This window comes from Pinus tabuliformis, chromosome 7 (assembly GCF_031772625.1).
Source record: "Pinus tabuliformis cultivar Carrire ecotype Pingquan chromosome 7, CPIR1, whole genome shotgun sequence".
In the NCBI taxonomy this organism is placed as follows: Eukaryota; Viridiplantae; Streptophyta; class Pinopsida; order Pinales; family Pinaceae; genus Pinus; species Pinus tabuliformis.
Window position 1 is genome coordinate 104,418,894 of NC_142293.1, and position 6,000 is coordinate 104,424,893.

The window sequence follows — 6,000 nt, forward strand, 5'->3', positions numbered from 1 at the left end:
ACCCCTTGGTTCCCGGACTTTGATGCCAATACCATGGTAGTTTCAACGATGCCAGTTTGGGTAAGGTTGCATAATCTCCCATTGCACTTTTGGCACCGCAAAGCTTTAGCAGCCATTGGGGACACCTTAGGAAAACATCTTAAAACAGATGAAGATAGAACCATTCGGGGAATCTTCACATATGCCAGAATATGTGTGGAGGTGGATCTAAGTCAAGGACTCCCAGATCACATCACATTGAATTTTAATAATTCATTGTGGACGCAAAAACTTGACTATGAGAACACGACATTTAGATGCCGCGATTGCTTGCAGACAGGGCACCTTCAATATGCATGTCCACTGGCTAGTAAGGAGCCAAAAGGGAACAAGAAACATTAGAAAAAACCCAAAGGTTGGCAGCATACCGAACCAATAGAGGAGGAGGCACTCAATACAGAACCCACAGACGTGCAAAGGAAACAGGAAAAAACATAGGAAGAAAGCACCGAGGGGCCCAATTTGGAGCCAAATAGCTTGGTACGGCAGCAAGAATTACAGTTGGAATTAAGCGGCGCCAAACGAGCACATAGCTCCAAAGGATCGGACTCGGATAAAGAACAACCCATGTACACAGAGGAAAATCAACTTGCTATTATTGTCCCCACTCCCAACATTGGAGTCTAGCGCAAAGTAGAGAAGAAAAAAGGCAGGAAAATATAGGCCTGCTGGCACAACATTTTTTGTTATTTCTGTTTGCATTCCTGTCATTACAGGAACAACCATTTGCTAATTTTTTTGTTGATTCTATTTCTGTTTGCTGCCTGTCATTACAGGAACAGCCATATGCATATGCTTCAAGCATCTACAAAATGTAATTTTATCAATATGAATAAAATTACGATTTTTTCTACGGGAAAAAAAAATTAATCTTAAACTAATTAAAAGTAAAAATAATTATTTTTTATTAAAATCCTAGAAAAATAACTTTTGACTTCTCCATATATATAAATAAAAAATTCCATAAGTTAAGGCCAGGAATAATTAAGGCACAGGGATAATTAAGGCACAGGGATAATTCCTATGTTGTTATTAATAATGTGTAGAAAACAAATTAATAAACATAAAATTGAATACTTTTGTATGTGATTGTCCTACTGGGGACCCATTATACTTTATTATATTGTAGACACAGTGTTCTAATTGTTTTGGTTGTACCCATTATACTTTATTACAATTCTGATGTGGTATGCTAATGGTTTTGTTTTTTTTCTTTCAAATTTTGATAGAATTTTTTTGTAATTACAAGTTGATTTGTGAATTCAATTTTTTTTAAATGTTGAAAAATAGTTAAAAAAACTTAATCTTGGTGTTATGAAGTAAATAATGAGATTTAAGCTTCAAATCTTAAAATAGGAAAGAAAAAAATGAAAACATTTCTCCAAAATAATCTAATAAAAACCATTTTAGCAAATTCCAGCCAAAATCTTTAAAACTTAAAGTAGTTTAAAAAGCTCAAATGTGAATAGAGATCCATCATAATAGTTATAAAAACAATATTTTTTATATATCATGTATTAAAAAGGTTTCAAAAATTAATTAAATAACAATTTTATGTAACATCTCTCTAGCGACATCTTTTTTTTTCTTTTACTATGTACACCTATTTATGATGGTTTGTTTAGGCTATTTTAGTAGGGTTTTAGAAAACAAAATTTTATGCTTTTGTGTATTTTAGGTTTTGGGTAGGGTTCCAAAAACCCTATCCAAAAATGTATTTTATGCTTGTATTTTAGTAGGGTTTTAGAAAAAAAATATATGCTCTGTGTATAGTGTTTTTGGTAGGGTTATGAATTTTTCGTTTTGAAATCAAGTTTTGGAGATAAGGATTCTTCTTTGTTGTGTCAGTGGTCTCGACATGGGTCTCAACATGTGCACATTCACTCGAAATTGATACATTGTTACCTATGCTTGGTCTTCTTACTAGGTGTAGCAATATAGAAGCAAGGATAAATCAATTGATAATTGTTCCAAGTTGATTTGCTAAAAAAGCGCAGATTTGCAACATAGACTCAATAGAACAACCTCAGTGATTACTACCAATTTAGCATGGATTTGTTGTATGAATCAATGAATCTATCATAGTAATTTTTGTTAAGTTTCTTTTCTTTCCATATAAATCGATGATTATGAGGAGATTTGTATGTAGTGAGAAGGGACCATATCTTTAACCCAACAGGAAGTTCCTCATAATTATTCAAGCTTATTCCCTCCTCGTGCTACCTATTCTATGTTGTCGCTTTCTTCATATTCCTCCCTTGTTTAGAGCATTTTCTCACATGTCTCCAAGATTTCCTACATGGATTTTCTCTAGGCATGTCTAGACTAGACAGATCATGTGATCGCCCTCATTTATGAATTCTCTCCCAAGCTAGCATACGATTGGGCATCTTCCCAATCCTTTGAATATTAGATTATCACAAGTAAGAACTCTAGAAACTTAGTTATTATTACCCCATTTATCTTTGACAAGGTGAGGGTAAAGAGATTTCGTCCTGTAATGAATAGATTAATTTTTAGGTCATGGGTCTCAACATGGGTCTCGACATGCTTAAAAAATAAGTTATGGAACTATTGTTATTTGAAATTATCTTAAATTATTATCATCTTGCTAGATTTTATTATTCTTATTCATGTTTATCTGTAGAATGAGATGTAGCTTCAAGTTTATCTGTGATGAGAGTAGCTTCAAGTTTATCTGTGATGATATTAGCTTCAAGTTGTAATTTTTCTTTGATATGTGATGAAATTGCAAGGCTTTTTTTAATTGCAAATTTTGAACCATTCATGGTTGTTTTTGAAGTAAAACAATTCTTTATCCATGACCATGTAGAATTGACTCCCAATGACACCATTTTTGAATAACATTAATATATTAGTGTTGATAAATTTTGTGATGAGAATAGCTTATTCTTTATCAAGTTTATCTATGATGAGAGTAGCTTCAAGTTATATTTTTCATACTATATGTGATGAAATTAGAGGGATTTTTTTAATTACAATCTTTGAACCAATAATTCGTTGTTCATGACCATGTATAATTTACTCTCTGACACCATCTTCGAATAACATTAGTATATTATAGTCGATAAATTATGTGATGAGAGTAGTTTATTATTTATTGAGTTTATCTATGATGAGAGTCATCATTCAAGTTGTTTGTTTTCTTTGATATATGATGAAATTGTATGGCTTATTTTAGTTACATTCTTTGAACCAATCGTTGCTGATTTGAAGTAAAATAATTCTTTTTTCATAACCATGTAGAATTGACTAGAATTGAATCTCACGGAAACCATCTTTGGATAACATTAATATATTAGTGTCAATAAATTAGACAATGTTACATGAATATGTATATATTTTGCTACAATTTAAAATAAAATTCATTAGACAAAGCTTGATATTGAATATCAGTAATACTTCCGTGTAGGTGAAACTTAAATACAATTAAATTTCATCGTCTTGCAAAGTTAATTTCTTGGAAAATTGTAATTATCTAGTAGTTGGTTGCAGTAGAGAACATCCTATGTGGATGCATGAGAGAACATTCTATATGCTACCCTGTTGACACCTAATCCTCATGATTGGGTGAACTTATGTAAATAATAAAGTTAGGAATGTGAACAGTCATCAGCAGATGAACTGAACAATCACTCCCTATTGTATATAACAATGACCTACCTGATGGAATAATACACGAATCAATTTTTTCTTTGTGGAGTTACTGCCTGGCTTGACATGGTATCAGAGCCAGCTCCATTTTTAGCTCTCATGCTCCTTGTAACTCCTCTGTCTGTCTGCCATATTCCTTTTACCTGGCTCTCTGTCAGCTAGAAGGTGTCTGTCCATGAATGTTTGCTGTTCTGCCATATTCCATTTATAAAACCTGCGCCTAGCATTAAACCGTCGCCTGACATTCACCTGACATGCGTTGGACATTCTGCTAAATGTTGGTAGCCCAAATTCATGTGGCTATCCAATGCCATGAATTTTCACGCCATGAACAACATGCCTAGCATTTGTCGGCCAGCTGATCTCCATAGAACATGAATCCTCTCTGGTTGCTCTGCAAGCCACATTGGACTTTCTCAGGGCTGTTAGGACGAGAGCAAGAGCAGATAACTGAGCTTTGTTCATGCCATGAATGCCCGTCCTAGAGGATTCGAAGTGCCACTCCCCTAGCTTGTCTTTGTCTGGCTCAGGCCATTAACGGCTTTATTCTTGTTTTTGTCATTGTTTATTTCAAAGATCTTGAAAAGCCTAGCCTCGGCTGGCCTGGATTGCTTGGAGGACTGTTGAGTTGATTCACTGTTGAAGCGTGGGGATCCGAGCAAGAAAACAATGTTTTCGATTGCTCACTTGTGGCCACGCCCTCGATTTGAAAGTCGTAGTAATACCCGATGCAATCAAATTGAAAGAAAGGGCCTTCTCCTTTAGAAACAGTGATAGCTATAGAGACGCCATCCTTACCGTCCTCCACCAGCGTAGCTTCAACTGTTATATACTCTGGGTGCCCTTCAGAACAGAAAAAGGAGTTTTGCGTAACTGGGTTTCTCGATTTGATGTGTGGCCTTACTTGGAAAGATTTTCAGAGGTAAAAGCTGACGACTTGTTAAGATTGAAATTGATAATTCTTTTTTATATATCTCCATTGTGTATGCACATATGCATTTAGCAATAGTGCAACTCAAGGCAAAGAATGCTGTAATGCACATATATTTGTTGGCTTTGTGCTCTTATTCATACGCAACTTATTTTGACATAGATCATAATTGAGGTAGCTTACACTAAGATTTATACTCCTTACCGGATTTGTCCCACCGCATTATAACCGCCTTCTTGCCTTCTATCCTGGAGGGTATATCTTCCTATTATAGTTGCAATAACCTTGTGCATATAGTGTATTAACTACAGATTGATATATATTGTATGACTGCCATTGCTGGGAATTAGATAAGAACTGTGGGTGATGCACGCCGAGAAAAATAAAAGGGGATTTTTTCTTGGTTTACAAGATTCAAAGATAAAGCATGCAAATTGATATTTGAATATGTTGGACCATTATATCAGAACTATATTTTTCTTTCCCATTAAGAGTAAAATTTTGCAGCAGAAGTATTTTTTTGTTACAGTACGCATTCAAGAGGAAGAGGAAGATATTTCAGAGGCAAGGGGGGCAGACATTCTCAAGGAGAAAAGGCAGATTTGCACTGCATTCACTGCAAAAGAAATGGATCACATGATGCCTCTACATGCAAGCTACCATGGGACAAAATTGAGCAGAAAAGAAACCAACAGAAAGGTAAAACTGATGATACAGACAAAGGTAAAGCACCTGAATCTGCTCACTATGTTGAGGCACAATGTAACATTGGAGTAAATGAAGATTTGTTTAATGCTTCACTTGATTCATGGAAAAATGATTGGTTGCTTGATTCAGGAGCAACCTGCCACATGACTCATAGAAAATATTTTTTTGAAGATTTCACTGACAATGTTGATGGAGCAGTATACTTTGCAGATCAATCAAAAATCAATCCATTAGCGCTTGGCACAATCAGGCTTAAACTGCCTGGTATTCCAGACTTCCTTCTGGATCATGTTCTATATCTCCCACAACTCAAGAGAAACTTGTTGTCCTTGGTCCACATCTTCCAACAAGGTCACTCCATTCATATGTTTGATGGCAAGCTTGAGGTAAGAAAAGCATCTGACCACTCACTTGTCATGAGGGGAATAGAAGAAGAAAGGCTTCTCAAACTGCAAGGAACCTCTGCTCATGCACAAAATTTCTCATACAATTCTCATCATGAAGAAGGTACACTTCCATCAAGTTTATTATGGCATGCTAGATTTAGACACTTGAACTATGGTCCAGTCTCCACTTATTGAAGAAAAATGGTGTTGCTGGTTTGCCTACAATTCCTAGGAAACTTAAGCAATGTGATGCTTGCATTC